Source organism: Solanum tuberosum, unplaced genomic scaffold, assembly GCF_000226075.1.
Source record: "Solanum tuberosum cultivar DM 1-3 516 R44 unplaced genomic scaffold, SolTub_3.0 scf00455, whole genome shotgun sequence".
In the NCBI taxonomy this organism is placed as follows: domain Eukaryota; kingdom Viridiplantae; phylum Streptophyta; class Magnoliopsida; order Solanales; family Solanaceae; genus Solanum; species Solanum tuberosum.
In genome coordinates, this window is record NW_006239371.1 from 81,283 (window position 1) to 90,520 (window position 9,238).

The following is a 9,238-nucleotide window of genomic DNA, read 5'->3' on the forward strand; positions in this document are numbered from 1 at the left end:
CTTACAAAAACCTTAAACACAAAATGCAAGATTTAAAAGACATAATGGTCAAGCCCTCGAATGCTATGAGGACTTACTAAACTTCTTCTTCTTGATCTACTTTGATCCTAGCCACGAGGATGGAAGTCGATATCACCAAACCCTACACTTTGTAAAAAATGTAAAAGAAATATGGGTTAGAACAAAAATTCACCAAGTATGATAGCCACGCATAAAAACCTTTGAAAACATACTAAAAGGGACATTTTAGTTGAACACATCAACTTTGCTAGTTTAAACCATCATTTTGAAGATAGTGTGAAAACACAAGTCATAAGCATAAGAAACATCATAATAAGATATAAATTATAACATGGTGACCAACAACCACAACTAGTGAGCATGAGAAATACCATTAGGAACATATACATAGTCAACGCTATCTAGTTTTAGCATGCCATGAGAGAAAAATTTCATGAACCATCTCAAGGCAAGCTTGTGCAATGCATAGGTAAGATCCCATAATCCTACCCATTACTAAGCAAGTCTCTTTAGATCACCATTCATGTTTACCATCTTTTGACCTCACCTTTAGCCTATTTCTCATAGACAAGGAAACATTTACTTTTAGTCAACCACATAAAGGAAAGCAACTCTTAGCAACAATCCAAGTTAAAATACAACATTACAAGTAGCCTTAACCTCAAACAAAATTGCCATTTAGTCACAAGCACATTCATTACATGAGTCATCCTAACAAAAGAGAACCCTACCATAACTACTCTCAAAGCCTACTTGTGCAATGCATGAATGAAGTCACATACCCCCATCCATACTAAGTAGTACTTCTCAAATAGCCATAGTTTATCCTAGACTTGACCTTGTGGGAATTATCTTTAACCTACATAGACCAAGTGAGCTTGCATGGAATCCGGTGTCATGCCTCACACCGAAAAGAGGTGTCCTACTTGCCTAAGGTAGAACTAAAATATATTAGCTTGGAAATAGATCCAATGGCTAAATAACCTACGGGGGAACGTAGTTGTAGGATAAGGAGATTGCTTTGAGAAACCCAAACTTACTTAACGGGGGAGCTTCCATCGCATGAGATTAACTTTTGAAACCTGACCTTTTTCATTGATGGAAGAGCCTCTATGTCATTTTCAATATCCACTCGGTGTTAAGTATAATTCCCATGAAGTATTCACTGAATCCTAACTTGTTTCCTTAGGATATCTCATGATCATGCGTGCGAAACACTTTCACAGTCCATCTCTTCTTGTTAGATTCAATTAGGTGAGAACTGACTTTCAACCTAGAATCTTTAATATGTGAGGAAAACTTTCACATTATACTCCTTATGTGCTTTCAATCAACACAATAATATCATCATAATCATGTATAATTGTTTGTGAGTGAGAATAGACTTTCAACAACACCACAATTACATCAAAGTCATGATCACTTTACTTTCTCAAAGGATGGTCTTAAATAATGAACACGTTTCCACAAAGCATGTATAATATCATATATTACCCCTTTAAGGAACAAAAACCATATTCAATCAACACATCTAGCATTCATTATATTAGACATGGATACAATCATAGTTCAAGAAATCAAGTCATTAGATGCATGATCTCAAATACTCATAATATAGGACGTGTTGGTGGAGTCTTTCCACAATTAAACCATATACAATTCGACACACATAATAGATTCCCTATTAAAGCCTTAACATCATTAGTTTATTTATATTAGCGTTTACCCTTAAAGCCCTAGAAATCATCTTCATACTACAAGCCTTACTCTCAAGCAACACCTCACACAATCATCATGTATACGTAATTCTCAAGATAATCTAACCACATGCTTCATTCTTAACCAATTATAGCCATAGACAATTCATGCCTAATAATATGTAACGGTATAGGGGAGAATGACCTTTCAATCAATACCACAATTACACCGTAATCATAGAATCTTCATTCTCAAAGTATATCTTGAAGCACATGCATAATTCTCATATTCATGTACAATTCTCATAATTTACCCTTCAAGAATCTTGAATCACATTCCACCCAATATCTAGAATTTCTAAATTAGTTATGGGTAATAACATAATTCAATTGATTCAATCAATCTAAACAAAACCCATTTACATGCTTCTATAATCAATCAACCCACATTACAAGATCACAATTTAGCAATATAGGGAATTCATGGGTTCTTGGGGGAATTTCACCATAAATCAACCTAAAACCATCAATTCAATCGTAGCCCAATATAATTCAACCATTGAAAAGGTTTTTGAATAGAACCCATGTTATTAGAATAAAACCCTAACTTTTGGGGAATTTGTAAGAATTGAAAAATCCAATTTTGAAGGGACTCTACGGTGAAATATACCCATAGATGAAGAGCTACCATACCTTGATGATGAATCTTCAAAGAATTTGATGAGAAACCCTTTGATTTCTTCAAGCCCAAGCTTCAATTTTACTCTTCTTCTTCTTTGGGTTTGAGAGAGAGAAATATTGTGAGGAAGATGAACTTTTGATTTTGATTTGGGTGTTTTTGAAAATGATTTGTTTTGGGTGTATTTTAACATAAAATACCTTATATAGTTATTTAAAAATAATACAAAATAGACGCACTTTAATAGGACCTAAAATAAAATTTATGAAATTTCTCCTCACCCAAATGGACTGCCCACACGCCTCAGGCAAAGTCCATGAGGGGCTTTCACGGGCAGTGGACTGCTCCACGTGTCGTGGTCCTTCACGTAGACTTATACCTTTGGCTTGTGGAGCTAAGGCAGGGTCTACGAGGGTCTCCACGTGTCGTAGAAGTGTCTACGTCCCGTGGACCCAAGCGTGAACTTGCCTCTTGCCCACACGACTAAGGCACTGTTCACAAGAGGTCCTTCACGGGGAGTGAAATCCTCCACACGTCGTGAAGCCTCACCTGGAATTGCCTCCTTGCCCAAACGGCTAAGGCATTGGTCCACGAAGGCCTCCCACGGGCAGTGAAGGTCTTCACGCTCCGTGAAGCCTCACATGGACCATGCCCTTTGCCTATACGACTAAGGCAAGGTTCCACGAGGGCTTCCACGGGTAGTGAAACCTTCCACCTGCCGTGAAGCCTAGGGTGGACAGTACGCTTATCCAATTTTTTGGAGGCTAATTTAGGGTCATCCTCAAGGACTCTTGGTTGGTCCTTGGGGAGTCGTGCCTTGACTATTATCCCCTAAAATCTTTATTCTAAGTATGGGGAGCCATTTTACAACTCTAAATCACGCATCAAACTCCAAAACTCTTATGTAAGGCTCTAGTTTTAGCTACTAATTTTTGGGGTGTTACAGTAGTACACACTTTTAGGGAAGCCAACAACTTGACTGATTTTTTAACTAACCTTGTGTATGATTTTGCAAGTACTGTAATGCAATTTCTCTCTAATGAAGATATGTTGATACAAACGAGAAAAATAATTCAAGCAGACAAGCAAGGATGACCAAAGCTCAAAATAAAGAAATGGCAGAACATAAATCATGGACCAAGTTAAAAGATTACTAGTAACATGACAAACAAATACTCATAGGAAGGATTACATGATAGAAAAAGAAAAGTGACAATCTCCATAGAGTGTAGTATGTTGTAATTCAAGCGTATATAGATCAAGATTAAAGAAAACAACTACGATATCCTAAACTATGATGTAGTGGTATCAATTCTCTTGAGCTCAATCTGCATGAGTAAGGATGAATTAGGTTATTCTTTTGATTAACATTGATTTAGGTGATGAACAAAGGGATTAGGTCCTTGGCCTTAATAGATGAAAATGACAACAATGTTGAACTGAAGAATTCTTCACCGAGTCAGATTCATGGTGCTCATGATATTTTTGACCACTCAAATGGATACCACTCAAGCTTAATGCAGTTTTGTCATGTTTGATTCAAAGAGATAATGACCTCCAGTAGCTCCATGTACGACCATTGTTGAGCTAATAGGAGCAGTACTTGGTTCCAACAATTCATTTCCTTTTTGTTTTTTGGTCATTTCAGTTTATTGTTGATGGTTTTTTGTTTTGGGCTTAGGTCACTTTTGAACCCGATTCATTTATGTTTGAACCCCTCTTTATTCAATAAATGAGTTTTGCCCATATTTAAATAAATAAAAAAAGTAAATTAGTGTACGTATTTTTTATTAACGTTTCAAGCACACCTCATCGAATTCTAGGTGCAAATGATCGTTAAGCAGTATAAAACCCAACGAGGAGTTGGGGTCGAACCCACAGGGAGCGATACGTGTTCAAATTCAGTTATGAAGTACAAATGTGGTCTAAATAGGTATAGGAATAGAAATTATCGAAAAAGACAAATAAACAAGTCAAAGGGGGTGACAACAAATGTCAATGGGTGATTTTGGTTTGCAATTATCAGCTACGACACAATCAAACAACAACGAAATAACAATAAAGAGAGGAATTCTCGGGATGTGATTGATTATAGGCAAATTTCTCTATATGGGTATTTGAATCTACTAATAAATAGCTAAATATCATTGGGTAAGCTGGGCTATGATTGAAATATCTTTCTCTCGAAAAACTACTTTGATTCAAGTGATTTCTCTCGAACATCAACAAGCTTAACAAATAAGAACAATCCACAACCTTAATACATCCTCTTCTCGAGCAAGATGGGTAGGATTTGGTTTAGGATTCACTCTTTCGAGCTGAACCCAAATCAACCTAATACCTACAAACCATTAATCAAAAGCTTTGGTTCAAAAACCTCTTCCTCAATCAAACTAAGAACTCAAAGTTAGAACTACATTTGCAACTACAATTTATAGATTAAAACACAACTAATGATTAAACCCACTTCAATATAGCATTTAAATTAGAAATAATCAATACCCATAAGATAATTCAACCCATAATCACATAATCACACCCCAAGAATTGGGTTTAACTAAACATTATAAAAGATAAAACAATTACCAACTAGATTATCCATCAGCTGGGTAATAGTCTCCAAGCCTTTACAATGTTTTCCAAAAGTTGAATTCAAAAATACACTTGCAAATCTTCAAGTTTGAGTCTCCAAAATGCTTCAAAGTCTACAATGGAACTCTAAAACTCCCAAGAAAACTTTACTCAATGATAACTAGATACTCAATTTACAGTTCAAAATTCTATTTATAGTTGCCCAAAATTTGGCCTGAAAAGCCATTAGGTGAGGTAAGTCAGGTTCGCCGAGTGGTTCGGAGATCCGCCCTTTGCTCTCTTCCATCGCAATTTTGCGTTGGTTCTTAGCATCCTCAAGTCCTGTAACTTTGGGAGATCCATTTTGTTATCGCGAAACCGAACGACAATTCGTTGACTGCCCATTTCTGTCACCGACTTGGTTTCTTCCCTCAGAGCTGGCACACTGGAACATTAAGTGGTTTGAAGAGCCACTTAGCGGTTCGCCGAGTGGTCTTGGTGATCACCAGGATTGCTCTTCTCCACTTCTTCAACTTGTTTTGTTCCTTTTTGCCTGTTAGTGTCCTTGCTTTGGTCCTTAGTCCACATACCTGAAAATCAAGGCTTTAACATCAGTTTATATCATAAACTAGACATTTGAGGACACTAAAACTATCAAAACAAAGCCCTAAATGAGTTCAAATCTCGGACTCATCAACACCCCTAACTTAAATTTTTGCTTGTCCTCAAGTAAAACTCAAGATCAGCAGTTCAATAAGGATGTCTCAAGTAGTGTTGCATAAGACTCAATGTGAATGCACACAAAAAGTTCAAACTACACATACAATGCCCAATTGTGCACTCAAAGATTCAAATTGTGACTCACCATTATCAAAGATGCTCAAGTTCACAATACTTGCTTTAAATTCAAGTCCAAGCTCAACAAAGGTACTCAAATGCCCTCACAACAAAGATGATTCGATATTCACACAAAATTCTTCAACAATTTAAAGTCCCGGAATCACATGCAACTCTCACACTCACAAAGATGAACACATGGATGACTTCACCCATAGGTTACCCTTATTTTCCAATTATCATTTGTTTCAGCTCACTCAAGATCACAAAGGTCTTTTCAAGGCTTGTAACGGGGCTGAGTGTAAAGGTATGGTCATTTAGGCTTAGTGGCTTCTACCTTCATGAAGTATGGTCTGAATATCACTTTCCTCCTTTTCTTTAACATTTCAAACATGTTCATAATCCACCTCATTATTCAACTTCATATGAACCACCGGATACCCCATTTTTTTTGAAATTTTCACTACTTTATTTCAAAACTTTTTCGGTCTTTTTCTTTTCTTTCTTCTTTTTCATTTCCTTTTCTCTTCTCTTTTTTTTTACATGGAGGGGTTCCATCTTTTTCAAAGCAATCACACAAAGGGGGATTTCTCACACTTCTTGACTCTCCTTCTCTTTTCACCACACCTCCAACTTAGGCTTTTGGCCTAAGTTGGCTATTCAAACAAACCATACTTCATGAAAGTTATGGGTGAATGGATAAAGAGATGCCACAATTGCTTAAGTTTCTTCCATGAAAAGGGGTAAGGCTCAAAAGGTGCCAAGCAAGGTTCACACATCTCACAAGGTTGGCCACAAAAGAGGTATATTGACAAGTTGGTTCACTCTTCCAAATTCTTTTCTAAGATCATTTCAAGTGCCTGCATCACTCGATCAAGGGGACCAACGGGGAAAATTCTAGGTGTCATCACACACAATGTTTAAAGTAATCTCATCACACAAGGCATTGGTACCAATATCAAACAAGACTTCACACTTTCTAGCTAGCGTGCAATGCTCATCACAAGAGACTCATTCGACAACCGACTAGTTACAACGAGATGCTAAAAGTTCACATATTGCCTATGTAACTTCGTTTGCCTCATCGTAGCCGCACATTCAATTCGTTCAATTAAGAGCACTATTTGAGTCATCGGTATTGATCAGAACCAACACTCAAATTCGCACAAGAACATACACAATCACACACAAAAGAGGTGGCAAAATTTTAAATTAGGTTCAAAACCAATTTCATTCAAAACAATGGGCCACAAGCTAAAACATCCACAACACAATTCAATAACCAAGATATATATAAAAAAACAAATAAGCCCAAATATTCAAAGCCCAATATTCACAAAACAAACACAAGAGGTAGGTATGGAAATACCTCACCCACCCAACAAAATAAGAAGTTGTCCTCAAATGCAACTAAAACAGAAACAGAGTATAAAGTAACAAAGAGGGAGGGGAAAAATCATCCTGCTAGGCTAAGCCTGGGTGAAGTCTGCATCTCAGCTACTCCATCTGTCTGGGCATCAGTGCCCGGTGTCTCATCAACCTTGGCTCCACTGGAGCCTACCATTGACGTATCCCTCAAGGAGGCCTGAACAGTTGAATCTACCATAGCCTCCTCTAAGTCAGTAAGGCCTTCAAAAATAGTCTCCTCCTGACCACCAAGCTGCTCCTCATCAGTCTCATCCTCGGACTCTGCAGCCGCATCATCAGCTCTAACCTTATCTTCAGTGGTAGTTGGAGGCGTATCAGAATGAGCTGGAATATCTGTGCTCGGGTCATCAGGGATCTCCACACTCCCAAAAATCAAAGACATATCAGTAGAATTTAGTTGGTCCACATCTTTCCTCAACTACGCAATCGCGGCCTTTATTGTTGTCACCTCATGAGTAGCTCATTGGCCTCTCTCACACACCTCTATCCTCGTTGTGAGGGCATCAATAGAAGCTCTGAGAGGTGTCACTGCAGCAGTGAGAGGTCTCTCAATCATCCCGAGAACCGTGACCTCTTGACGGGAGGAACGCACATCAGCAGAATGGGCAAGGTGCCCCATCTTGAGCAGCATGTCCTGGGTGATCGAAGGACTGGAGGTGTTAGTACAGTAGTAGACCTAGGGGGCAGGGGAGCAGTATAAGAACTCGGGGCCTCAGAAGGAGTGGAGATAGAAGTACCTGAAGGCCTAGTAGCCAGAGTAGGCATGACTGCCTCTGCAGATAACATATCAATATCAGTTCCTAGGGAAATGTCCACCGGGGCTGCCCTTCTTCTCTCAGCCTCATCCTTCTGGTAATCTACCTCAATACGTTGTATGTCAGTAGAGGAGGTGGGTGTCACCTCCACATCCGTATTTTCATCTCGAGAAACAAGGGCCCGTCTGCACAGCTCGGTGATCAACACCGGAAAGGGAAGAGATGTATGGCGCTGCTTGGCCCTCATAGCCATCTCCTGCTCAATGATTGCACCTAAATTGAGGCTCTTCCTAGCAATAATAGATCCAAGATAGACCTCATTTTGGTGGCACATGATAGACTCGTTCTGAGATGGCATGGTCAAACTACTAATAAACCCGAATTAATACCTCACCGCCACATTGAGATCATTCTTCTCTATTGGCACTCCAAATTCAATCCACCTAGGGGTATTGTCAGAAAGAAAATGAGCGAGCCAACTACTAAGTCATCCAACGTCTTTGTCTGAATCATACTCTGGTAGTCATCCATGAAGTTATAAATACATCCCAAAATGGTATTTATGTCCTCACTTTCACATTTCACCTTCTTGCCTCGGAAAATCACCGAATAAACTGGTTTGAAAGCGCTGGTCTTCCTCTTCCCTTGTGGCACCAAGTCTCCATAGGCCGAGTAGAACTCTCGGACCCAATTAGGAATGTAGGATCCCCGGAGTTTCATGAAAATTTCTAATTTGTGGGATTTGAGTGTGCGTCAGGTCTTAGGATATATGTCCACCACACCATATGTCGACAGTCTCTTCTCTTCAATAATAGTACTCAGTCCCTCGGCCTTTAATCTGTTGAGAGACCGGGGAGGAGGACCTGCAGGTGTCGCTGGGACCACAGTTTGAGCTGAAGCTGGAGGAGGAGGGGGAGTCTGAGTCACCGAGATCCTAGACGGATCATGCATCCCCTTGGAGCGCAGTTCTGCTCTCCGGCCATGTAAAAGTTGGTCATCCTCAGGATCATATATGGTAGCCTGAGAATCCTGGTAGTCTCCCTCACTATCTAATGAAGTGAGGTAAGTCTCGTAGACTCCCTCACTGTCGGAGCTAGCCTCCGGTAATTCCACCACAGGAGCCTTGCCATTTCCTTTGCCTTTTCTTCTCTTTGTAGGGAGTTTGGATGCCTTTGCCCTGTATGCAACTACATCCATATTTATAACTACTCCATGTGCCCGCTTACGAGGAAACATGTCTCTTCCTGACA